The sequence below is a fragment of the Chiroxiphia lanceolata genome, chromosome 5 (genome assembly GCF_009829145.1).
Source record: "Chiroxiphia lanceolata isolate bChiLan1 chromosome 5, bChiLan1.pri, whole genome shotgun sequence".
Lineage (NCBI taxonomy): Eukaryota > Metazoa > Chordata > Aves > Passeriformes > Pipridae > Chiroxiphia > Chiroxiphia lanceolata.
The window spans coordinates 2,354,116-2,366,352 of NC_045641.1; the positions used below are offsets into that span (position 1 = coordinate 2,354,116).

Consider the following 12,237-nt stretch of genomic DNA (forward strand, 5'->3'; position numbering starts at 1 on the left):
GCAGATCCCGACCCCCCTGGCTCCCCCCTCCTGTCAGGGAGCTGCAGGAGTGAGAGCAAACCTTGCTGCAGCCCCGTTGGAGCGTGTGTGTGCACGTGCTTGGACATCTCTCCCCCCTACACAGCACAAATCCTCGTCAAACACAGTAATTGCTATTCAAATACCATCATTTCCCTCTGTACAAAAGCCTGTAGAGCTCTTGCTGGTGTTGTTCGCTCTGGATCCAGCAGGAGTGGTTTGTACAGAGGCACTAATTGGTCCCAGTGTTGGTGGCCATGGCAGAAGGGCCAGGAGCCCAGTTATCCAGGGAAGCTGGTTCTCCTTCCCCCACAGAGATGCACCGAGGCTCTCTGTGCTCTGTGCTCACACAGCACTGTTGCTCTGGAGACAGAAAACACTTGCTGGAAAACCCTGTAACATGAAAACTGTCTCTGATGAGAAGTACCTCTCAAAAATCCTCTGTTTGGAGGCACTAAATAAACCTTCCCCAGTCAGGCTAGTGGGACATCTCTTCCCTGGTCACAAGCCAGTCCAGGCCCTGGTATTGAAGCACCTACCGAGAGATGGAGTGGGTTTGTGTGGCATTATCACCACCAATTCCCAGGAAAACAAATTGCACAGGGCACTGGGGTGTTGAGACACCTTCTCAGGCTGTAGCTGGAATATCTTGGTCTGCCTTGGTTCGTGCTCTGATGCCTGGGACATGTCTCAGGGAGGAAGATGTGACCTGAGGGGACACATGTCCACACCAGCAAGGCCATAACCAGTCAGAGCTAAACAAAATGTCACACTGATGAGCTCAGGTCTCTCAGAGCTGAGTTACCAGAGGGAGGATCAATCCTCCCACTATAATGACAATTTTGAGGCGTCTCTTCCCCTCCTGCCACCTGTGAGGCTTTATTGTGACTGTTGATTAGGTTTTATTCACTAAATAGCAGTGGTGGGAAATGAAAAAGTCAAGAAAAAGCCTCCACTTCACAAAACCTGCAGGAAAATCACTCAGGGAGCTGCCCTGACATCCATGGGCTCCGAGACCTTTGGGGAGACACCAGTGAGGGTGGGAAGGGAAGGGTCCCAGCTTGGCTCTGTTGCTCATTGCCCCTCTTCAGGGAGTGGTTTTTATTTGCTTTACTTGAAACATTGTTGATCATTAGGCTTTTTTTTTTTTTTTTTTTTTAATACTTTGATGGTTGAGGGGTTTTCCTGAGTAAAATCTTTCCCCTTTTTTTTTTTTTTTAAATTTAATTTCGAGGGATGTGTTTGAAGCTTTAGAGGGGTTGGGAGTTGCACAGCAGCATTTGATTTTATTGTTACAGCAAGGGGCTAAGCTCTTTTAAAGCCTTCATGGTCTTAAAAGACACATCTTCAAGCATCCTTGTGTGCTTTCTCGTGCCACCCACCCCCAGGGTATCCCTGGATTTTAAGCCCCAGCAGGCATTTGCAGCCTTCATCGTGCTGGGAACAGTGAATCCCATGGCTCCCTTTTCCCAGACATCCCCCCTTCCCTCACCCCATGGATTAGGGACCTGAGCTTGCCCAGCCCTGTGTTCACCCATCAGCTCCACGTAGCTTAGCAACCATCAAATCCATGTTTGCCAAGGCTGACATTCCACGGAGGAGACCGGGAATACTCAGCATCCCACTGACAACAGTGAAGCTCCAGTGGGTGCCCTGGCTGTGGATGTTTCTCTGGAAATTTAGGGGCTTGCTGGATGTGGATTGCAGCCAGCAGAGCAAATTCCAGCCTCTTCATCCCAGATATACAACTCTGGAGACAAGGAGCCCAGGTAAGGTGGGAGCCACAGGTAAATAAGTTTGCAGGTGGATGCTCATCTTGCAATAAATGCAGGGAAATCCCAGATTCAGCTTCCTGGGATACCATGGAGTGTTTTTCCAGCACAAAGAGGGAAAAAACCCCCACAACAAACCAGAACCCAGAACCCTGAGGGGAAACAAGATCTGACCTATTTTTATCTCAAGAACCGACTCCAGCTGAAGACTTGACTCTCCAGAGAAAAGCAAATTCTCCAGGCCAAATGTGACATGTCACGTGAGGAAGGATGTGGTTTTTCCACTTGGATGTCCCTCCCTGGCTGCATTAAGCTGACTTGGTGCTTGCAAAGATGGGAAGATATTTTTAGCCCTAAAATGCAGACCCAGGGCCATGAACTGGCTGAGCCTGGCTTGAAATCATCCTGTGCTTCCCAAGGTGAGGAATATCTGGGTGGGCAAGCTCAGCACACGGTGCCTGTGTTGAGCAGTGGGCTAATGGCCATAAATGAATATAAAATGAGATTGAATACTTTGGTAACAGTGATGGCATGGAATAAAAAGTAGGAAGCGACTTAAAAGCACGTTGTTCACCTGGAGTAACATCAGGGTAACCCACGCTCATGGATCAGGGATGCATCTAACACCAGGGGTCAGGTGAGAATTGTGCTTTACATCCCTGGTTGATTTTTTTTCCTCAGCCTTTTGGAGCACCATCAGTCCCAGACTTGATGGAGGGACTGGTGCTCAGCTCCCTCACCTGCTTTAGTGTTGCTGTTTGTCCATCAGTAAGGGCTTGATTGGGTCCATCTCCATCAGTTTGACTGGGATCCTGACAGGGAGCTGTAGGATCAGAGCAGATCTCTGTTCCAGGAGCAAATCCTCTCGCCAACTGGAGGGAGATCCCATTATAACCCTTGAACTTGCATCTTTCCAGCCCTGCTTTGGCCAACCCTCCTCTGAGGACACCTCAGATGTGTCTGTTCCCCTGTGTGGGCTACACACCAGCAGGTGCTGCCTGGTGCTGGCTGAGTGAGCCCTCCTGATGGGCTATTTCCCATTATCCCACCAGCACACTGTGTTATAAGTGGCATTCCCAGGGCTGTGACAGTGGCCACACTCATTGTTCAGATCTCTGCCTACTCCCAAACCCAGCCTTGCTTTGCCTTTGCCTTTGTGGGGCCCTGATGTGCTAAAATTTTCCCCGAGTTTCCCTGACCCAGGTAGGATGGGAAAAGCAGCAAAACCCGTGCAGAGGCCAGAGTTCATTAGCACCACTGCCCTGCAGCTCAGCCTCTCCTCCTCCTCCTCTCCTGGGCACCTGTAGTTCCACCCTGGTATCCGCTGCATCCCGACATCCTCGACGCTTCGGTGCTGCCGGGCACTTCCAGCAACAAGGCTTTGGGTGAGTGGCTCCATCAGAGTTTTATTCTGCCACAGGCTTCAATTTCTGTGAGCTGCTTTATCCTCACAAGGATAAGACTCGACTCTGACCTCTAATGATCCTCCTAATGATATGGGGGAAAAGGAAGGACGATGAGCTGCCGAGGCTTAGCCCATCTTTTAGAGTTTTTGGAGATCCCTGGGGAGCAGGAGGCTGAGCGAGGAGGAATGTGGACTCCTTTTGTTTTCTACTTTGCCTGTTTATTAAGCCTTTTTTTCCTTAAAAGCAAGGAAGAAAAAGAGAAGTGCCAACGTGCATCTCGAGCACTGAAGTGCTGTGCACCAGGAAATGGCAAAAAGATATTTATTACATTTATTACTTGCCCGGGTACCCAAGTTTTTTAAGCACACAGAGAGTTCCTGGGCACATATCAAAGCAAAATGATCACAGTGGAGTAGGAAGGGCAAAGATGAAGAGGGGAGGCAGGGAGGAGGATATGGTTTGCATTCACCCCTTTCATCTGGGTCTCATGAAGGTCCTTTGGTCACCCAGAAATCGCCCTGTGTGGCTTGAATGGGCACCATCCTTTAAAACCACATTCCCTGGTCAAGGTGATGTGCCTTTTGGGAGGGTTTTGTGACACAGCAGACCCCTTTTGCAGCCCACAGTGCTTCAGTTGGCCTCTTATTTAATGTGGCTCTCACTGCTGTTTGATGGATTCAACAACATCCACCCTCATGCAGAACTCGTGGGATCATGCTCTGATTCCAGAGCAGGAGCTTGGAATAAAAGGGCATGGCCAAAACATATGCACAAACACACCTCTACTGCTTTTGTAGTCACCACTTGGGGTGGAACTTTAATTTCAGGTTTGGGGTAGGAATATTGTTCTTTCTGTAAGACACAGACCGAGGTCCAAGGACATTTCTTTAATCACTTTATCCCACCGTGGGTGAGGTATTTGCTGTTAATTCTTTATCCCATTCGTGCCTCTCTGGGCTAATTAACTCTTTGGTGGGGCATTAGGGAATCACACAGTAAAACAAGCATTCTGGAAGGGGTGGGATTCTGACTGGGAGCAGTTCCTGGATGAACCCTGAAGATGGGAGGGGAAGACTTTGATTGTATTGGCAGCACTTCCTAATGTGCATTGCAATTTGGGAGGCGTAAACCCTAGGGTTTGTAATCACTGGGTGCATAAAAATTGCATTTCATATATTATTCTCATATTTAACCTTTTTTTTTTTATTCCTGGTTTCTTTATGTGCCAATTTTTTACAAGCTGGAGATTTCCATGAATAGAGAATAAAGCTGGAATCTGTGCTGGCAAAATAAACAGGTCAGGATGAGACAGCTTAGGTGGTTAGTGGAGATTAGGTTTTCTGGGATCCACCTGTAGCTTGCACCTAAAAATGAGTGTGGATGAAAAAATAAACCTATTAGAGGTGTTTCCTGTGTTGTTCTGTGATGTCTTTTATCCGTCGTGTGGCTTCAGTCACCAAAGTGCTTCTGTGGTCTTCCCTCAGATTTGTAAATCTGAATTTGAGTGGTTTGAATGACAACTGAAATTACTCAAGGAAGATACCTGATGTTTGCTGCCCACCATCCCTTTTCATTTAATTAATTAATTTTAAAAACTCTGATTGTCTCAGGGCACGTCCCAAAGTTCTTTTTCATTAGACCAAACCCAAAGTCTTTAATCACCTTCTTTTTTTTCTTTTTTTTCTTTTTTTTAATAAATGGAGTATCAGACTGTGACCACGAGCAGGATGAAAAGCAGAATGTGGGAAGACAGGGCTGGAAATTACTAATTGCCCTCCAGTTAAAGGACACAGCAGGAATGGGCCCAGCGATGGATAAATGGCTGTTCTTGAGTGATTGTAGCTCTGGATGCTGAACACAAAGTTCCTGCTGAAAGTTTCATCAAAACCTTCCCGTGAAACCTGTTTGTTTTGAAATATTGGCATTTTGTGATGAATAACAATGTCACTGGAAAAAGTCCTGTTGGAATATTTGCAGTGGAGTCCCCTGAGCCTGTGTATTAATCCAGGTAGCATGTTCATTTTTATAGGGTTTATTCTTCCCCAGAGGCCGAGCCAAAGAGCTTCCAATTTACCCAGGTCATTAGTGATTTATATGATAATTGGATCTAAGTTGATTTTAACTATTTGCTTTAAATCTCTGGGGATTTGTATTCTTGGGCACTTTAATGCCATTGGAAATATCACTGATTAAGCAAAGACAAGTATATGTACTTAATTAGTCCTGAAACGAATTAGTTCTTTGTCAGTCATATTAATCTTGTCTCTGGGCTTTAAATGAGTTCTAAGAATTTGGGTGCTGACCTTTGTGGGCTTGAGGGTGGAGTCGGTCCCACATCCAGCCTGGGGGACGGTGCATCCACCCGGGATGCTCAGCTTTGTCCTCCCTGGTTCCTCCTGCCACTGAACAGTCTGAAATACAGTTGGGGCTCATCACCTCCATGGAAAAGCTGCTATGAGGATGATGATGGAGCAAATCTTGAAGGTAGGAAGGCAATAAGCACAGTAAACTGTTGGGTCTTTCCAACATGGCAGTGCCCAGGAGGGGCTTTCTAAGATCCTTTCAACAGGATCCACAGGTTGCCTGTGGGTGTCTGACTGAAGCCTGGGTGTATTAAACATGACCTTCTTTTCATGCATAATGCAAGTTAACACCTTTTCCCAGTCTCCTACACTTGGATTTGGATGGATGTCATAGAATCTATAGGATGGGTGAGGTTGGAAAGGACCACTGGAGATCATCTAGCCCAACCTTTCTGCAGGATCCACTCAGGATTGTGTCTGACAACTTCTGAGTGTCTCCAGAGAAGGAGACTCCACAACCTCCCTGGGGAGACTGTTCCCAGATGCCTCCCATCCCTGCAGGACCTCGTTAGGATGGTGACAACTCACAGTGACAACCCTTTCTGTTGGGGGGTGACCTGTGCCTTTGCCTGTGGGACCCAGAAGGACACTGGCATGGTGAGCACCACACATACACCAATAAAACACCACTGTTTTCCTTCAATTTGCTGTGATCCATTTTTGCCCACGAGAAATTTTTGGGTGTATCAGAGAACAGACCCAGAGGCTGCGTCTCTAGGCCTGAAACTTGAGAACTGCCAAAATTTTGGCCCTTTTTCCAGGATTGAGGTGGGCAGGAGCAATAGATGGAGGGGCATCAGTAAGACCAATGTCCCCAAAGGTGAGGAGAAAGGTGCAGATGTGAGGTCTGGATTTAACCTGCACAGAGGAGGAGGAAGCTGTGCTGTGGAAGGCTGTGATGTGATGATGAAGAAGGTATAGGAGAAGAGGAAAGTGTGACAGTAAAACTCAGTTCCTCTTGTTTCCTCACAGCCATCTGATCTCCTGGAAAGTCCAGATTTGGATTTTAGGCTCGAGCACAACAACACAGGCTCCAGCCAAATTTATCCTCCGCCCTTTGATCCTCCCACAGCTACGAGCACTTCCAGTGGACATCCACAGCAGCTGGGTATGACCCTGTGCTGCCCAGGAATAGACAGAGTAAGCCATTTTTCCAGGGGTCAGGGAGGAAGTCTGAGCTGGAGCCAAGAATAGAGCCCCGCTCCGTTCAGCTCCCGGCCGCGTGCCGCCTGCCCGCTCCTTTTCTTCTTCCCAGGGAGCAGCAAGACAAATAGCAGGACACATCGAATCTGCTGGGATCAGGAGCAGAGTCAAAGGTCAGGGCTTGGGTACAAAGAGGTTTCTGTTCACAAGGCACTAATCTGGGCTGCTACTGAGCACAAGAATGGGTTTGGATGCAGATGGGGCCGGGGCGGGAGGTCGTGGCAGCGCGAAGATGATCTTAGAATTGTAGAATCATAGAATCACAGAATCACAGAATCATAGAATCACAGAATCAGACAGGTTGGAAAAGCCCTCCGAGATCATCCAGTGCAACCCTCGCTCCAACCCCGCCGTGGTTCCCAGCCCATGGCACTGATGCCACATCCAGTCTGTCCTTAAACACCTCCCTGGGTGACTCCACCCCCTCCCTGGGCAGCCTGGTGTAGATCCACCAGAGTGAAAGGTAGGGAGAGCAGAGAGGGGAAGGAAGCAGGACCAACTCTATTGGCTCTGAGGTTTAACTGAGGCTCTCTCTGTAGCGTCTCTTTAGTGAATCCATGCACTGATGGGTGCTGCTCGCTGGCCTTCACGCTGCCTTTTCACCAGCCTGGTGTGCTGCCTCCAGAGGGGACTTTGTGGGGCTCATTGGAGGTCAGATTTACCATCCTGTGCTGAGGGGCTGCAGAAATGTGGCTTTTCCATCCACTCAGTACCATTTGGAGCTCTTTACTCACAGAGAATGACCTGGAGCTCCAAATCCCGCCCTCAGACTTGAAGCATTTGGTGCCTTTGTGGGCTTAGCTGGTTTTTGACCACTGAAGGTCCCTAAAATGCATATGTATTAATGACTGGCCATTGTTATTCCTCTGATAACCATTCCCATGGTGCAGGACAGGGGAACAGTGTCATTGCCTTCCTGGCATCCCTGCAGCCTTTCCCATTCCCACAGAACCACAGAATGTGCTGAATTGGAAGTGACCCACAAGGATCATCGAGTCCAACCCTCAGTCCTGCACAGGACCATCCCCAAGGGTCACACCATGGGCCTGAGAGGATCATCCAAACACTCCTTGAGCTGTGGCAGCCTTGCTGCTGTGACCACTGCCCTGGGGAGCCTGTTCAGTGCCCAATCACCCTCTGGGTGAAGACCCTCTTTCTAATATCCAACCTAAACCTCCTCTGACCCCTGAATCTGTGTGACCTTCTGAATCAATGTTGTCTCATCCTGCACAAGCCTCTGAACTCCACGTTGGAGGACAGATTTTGCTGGGTGCTGTCTGGTCAGGGGGTTCCGCAACTAAACAATGATGCCTCCCCCCCCTTGGGACAAACCTTTTGAAGGATACAAATTATGAAATTATGAAAGTATGGAATTATGAGACTCATAATTTCCCGGCACGCAGCCTCTTGTCCTCGGCCCAGCTGGAGAGGAGCTGTCTGTGGAGAGCTCGGGTTTAATTCACTCCCTGGCTGTATCATCTGCTCCCACGTGCCAGTTGCCATTAGGAGCCTCTTCTAGGATGTCTGAGAGCTGCCATTCATTACACACAGAAACTGTAAGATGAGATCTATAGCTGCAGTTCAGCGCAGGGTAATTCACCAGGGCTTGCCTGGTGGAGCCGGGAGCTAATGTTGTTAAAACACGACTCTTCCTGCAGAAAGCAACCCTTTAATGACTCTCAAATGCAGCTTAGACAACAACTACACCACTTACATCCTCTCCATAGACACAGACTCTGCTAAATGGATTAACTGCTTAGTGAACTCTCCCGGTGTGGTGGCCAAGCTCCGACCTTATAATGGACCAATTAAAAGGTCATCGTTACTTATGGTCGCAGCTTCCTTCCAGAGGAGCTGCCACGCTCCCCTCTGGCACTGCAGGCCACCAAAGGCAGCTATTGACAGTTTAATGTGCTAATAATGGAGCAATAAATTAATCTTTTGGATTCCCCTTTCCTTTCTGGAAAGCACCAAGGGGTTAATGTCAGAGACGGCTGCAAAGGAAGCACAGGCAGCAATAAAACCTTGTGGCCAAGGCTTTATCACGAAACTCTTTCCATGGGGAGAGGTGTCTTGTCACCTGGTCTGTCACTGAGCTCAGCCAGGTTGGGTTCACATCAGGCAGCTCCTGTGCCCACTGAAGTGGTGCTACCCTCAGGTTTGCCAGCTAGAAAAGGCATTTCATGTGGTTCCTGAGCAGCACAAAGCAAACCAGCCCCCACCAGGCCTTGCCCAAGGGGTTTGTTACACCCTGGTCCTACCCGATCTCACAACAGGGAGGTTCCCAGGTCCTTGCACGTGTGATGCCCCTCAATCCATGGTTAAATCTCTGTGTCCACAGGCAGGAGAGCCCAAGGTACTACATACCAAGCCACCCAGATGGCTGATTTCAGTGATGCCTGTTTTCCCCCAGGCTGTTTAACGAAACCCAGCTGGGGATGAGAGGTGAAACTTTCCCCATCTTTGGAGGACTCTCCCATCCTGCTCTTTTTTTTTTTTTAAATATTTTTTTGGCAAGCAGCAGGGGGGTTAATCTCAAGCAGAAGCATTGCAATCCTTCTGCTGTCACCTGCCTGTCGGGTGCCTAACCTTGAATGATGCTCCCTGGCATCCCAAAGGACTTCCTCTGATTGATTGATCCCTATCCAAGTTGGTGGATGAGGGAGGATATTTACTACACAGTGGAGAGCCCTTCAGAAGGATGTTTTATTAAGGCAGCTCAGAAAACAGGAAATGCAATAAAGCACCAGAAGACAAACCAAGAGAGGGAAATGCTCCCTCCTGCCTGTGGGAATGGACCAAGAGCCGTAATACCCCGGCCTGCACACTCACACAGGTCAATCCTTGGCCATCACCTGCAGAAAAGGGTGGCTTCTGCTTTCCAGCTGATGTATTGACCCAATAAAAGGTATTATTACATTGCCTATCACTGCTGACTACGGGAGAGTGTTTTGAAGAGAGTGATGGCTCCCTTCGGAGAGGCACAGAGCAGGAATGAGCGTGTATGGATGGGAGAGAGATTCCTCCTTCCGGAGAGAGCAGAGCTCTCCAAAGACAGTCAACTGGATTGCTTTTACTGCAGTATATCAGGAACAGCTTCTTGTCTTCTGGAGTGGATTTTGGAGAAAGGGGAAGGCAGCTTTTTGTGGTTTTAGTTGGGGTGCAGTCTGTAACACCACAGCAAGTTTAGATCCCAAGGGCGGATGTTCTCTGCTCCTGTTTGTTCCAGTGAGGTGGCTCCAAGTCTGTTTTTATCGGCAAATTGACTCTTGCAGATGATGTGGGGTGAGCCCTCGGGTCAGAAATGTGCTCTTTGCCACCACAGGTGTGCCTGTGTGAGCACTCACACACACAGAGGCACACAGGCTCCTGCTCACCTTTCCCCGCGCAGCGCATGCTTCTTCCATAGCAATGAGGAAATATGGGATTTAAGGGCCTCTGGGATTTCTCCTGGGGCTTTGCTGTTTGTTTGATCCAGTGGCTCTGTATGTGAAATGCATGAGCAGCCCAGACTCCAGCACAGCTCCTCTCCCTTCTCCTCGGGTACTCTGAGCACGAGGGTTTTCCCTTCCCCCTGGTCCTGCAACTCTCAGCGCAGCAGCCTGGCACCATTTATGGGCTGGGAAGTGGTTTCACCTCCTAGCCAGGATATAAAGTGGTGGTTAAAACCTGTTCTCAGGTGATGGAGGAGGTGGCAATCTCGGGGGTGAGATGCATCACCCACCCTGTCCCACCTGCAGGGCTCAGAGCTCTGGGGCTCGTGGTAGCAGGAGCTTTCCCACATGGATCCTGCGTGGCTGCTCAATGGGGTCACCTCTGTCCCATCATTGTGGGGACCCAGACGTGCCTCGTGGCTCAATCCTGAAGTTCATTACCTGGAATTATGCACAATGAGGGGCCAGGCTGTAAAGAACACAGACGTGTATCTGCTCTCGGCAGCATAATCCTTCCCACCTCCTCTCCTGCCACAGGGGCCGTGCAACAGCTTCAAGGCAGGACCCCGCGGGATTAGCTGGACCCGGTTTTGTTCCCTCAGCTGGAGGTGTGTGGATTACAAGGAGGGGCGCGTGGCAGATTAGTCGGCGCTGATTATCTCATTCACAAAAAAACATTCCTTTTGAAACTTCAAATGGCGCTTCTGAGCTTTGTGATGCAAGGAGAGGCAGAGAGGGATGCTAAGCCATTCAATCCGGAGCTTTTGTGACCAAACGCGCTGGAAATGCCACGGTGATTATAAAACTTCCTTCACATTCCCAGCGCTTTGTGCCCGCGAGGCTGGCAAACACCCCTCCTTCTTTTTATTTTTTATTTTTATAAAGGTTTATATTGTATATATGTTACATACATGCGGGCATAGGTAACACCGAGAGGAGCTAATAGCAGTTTTAAATTCCGAACGGATTTTTCCTTCCTATAAATCATGGAGTAAATTTTGCCGGAAAACAACCTCCCCCTCCCCACCCCATCACGTCTGTGGCTGGAGGGGGCAGCAGACCAGGGCACTCAGCTCACACTGATCAGCCAGGACTCCACATCAGTCTCCTCTGCCCCGAAAACATTCGCAGCAGAGGTCAGAGCTGGTGCAGCAGCAGCCCGAGGTAATTCCAGTCGAGATGCCGGCCGCAACCCAGAGGTGAGACAAGGAAGAAAAGGAGAGGAGCTGGCAGGGAGGGAGTGTTAATGGAAGAGTTTCCACTGTCTGAGCTCTGGATGAAGGCTCCTGGTGGTCTTTAGTTACCTCTGACAAGTCCTTGTGCCGCTGGATGTAAAAGCAAGTGCCAAGTGTGTGTCACCAACACGTGGCCTGTGCTTGGAGCTGATGCCTTGCCAGCACATGGGGTCATGCTGAGAGCTCTGTTTTCCTCCTTCCCCCCTCATTTTTCACTCTAATCCATTCTCACCCATGGTGTCTCTCCAGTTCTATCACTCCCTTTTCCATGAGGGCTGGGGAGAGGCAGAGCAGCACCCACTCCCTTGGTCCGTGGTGGTGCCAGTGCTGAGGCACAGGACAAGTCAGGGGAGAGCCACTCCCTGCCAGCTCCTCATGCAAAATTCCTGTGGTGAAACCAACCCCTTGGTCCTCACATCTCCAGCCTGCAGGAGCCCAGCTCTGCTTCACCACTCTCCATCCATCTATCCATCCACCTGGGGGTCCTCCAGCAATTCCCTCTTACGATGCAGCTCACAGTCAACTGTTAGAGGCTTTTTGGGGTCTTCTGCATTGGGACTCTACCTCTGTGCATCAAATATAGGAGGATGGAGAGCAGCTGGGACATCAGAATGTTCATCATGCTCCTTTCTGACCATGTCTGTGTAGTTTATATATTTTTAGGACATGGCCAAGTGATGGATGTTGGTATATTTAAGCTAATTTTCCTTGGATGCCCAGGTTCATGTATGTTTGCCAGGTGGGCTGAGGACTGATGAACAGGGTTTGCATCATAATTTTGACACTGACCATCAGAAGGGTCCTTT

At 49.2% G+C, this 12,237-nt stretch overlaps 2 long non-coding RNA genes across 3 annotated transcripts; one reads left to right on the top strand and one right to left on the bottom strand.

The window, feature by feature from the left end:
• The first annotated feature begins 1,625 nt into the window (after positions 1-1,625).
• Positions 1,626-6,200, top strand: LOC116786617. 2 transcript variants are annotated; one of them, XR_004357025.1, is made up of 3 exons: positions 1,626-3,175; positions 4,900-5,204; positions 5,861-6,200. It is a non-coding gene; the product is annotated as an uncharacterized LOC116786617 (long non-coding RNA). The 2 variants fall into 2 exon arrangements; XR_004357024.1 differs by lacking the exon at positions 1,626-3,175 and having other exon boundaries at positions 4,258-5,204.
• A 3,933-nt stretch (positions 6,201-10,133) lies between these two features.
• LOC116786618 lies at positions 10,134-10,988 on the bottom strand. The gene is made up of 3 exons (XR_004357026.1): positions 10,717-10,988; positions 10,487-10,623; positions 10,134-10,401 (listed from the first exon to the last, which is right to left on the bottom strand). It is a non-coding gene; the product is annotated as an uncharacterized LOC116786618 (long non-coding RNA).
• Between the last annotated feature and the right edge of the window lie 1,249 nt (positions 10,989-12,237).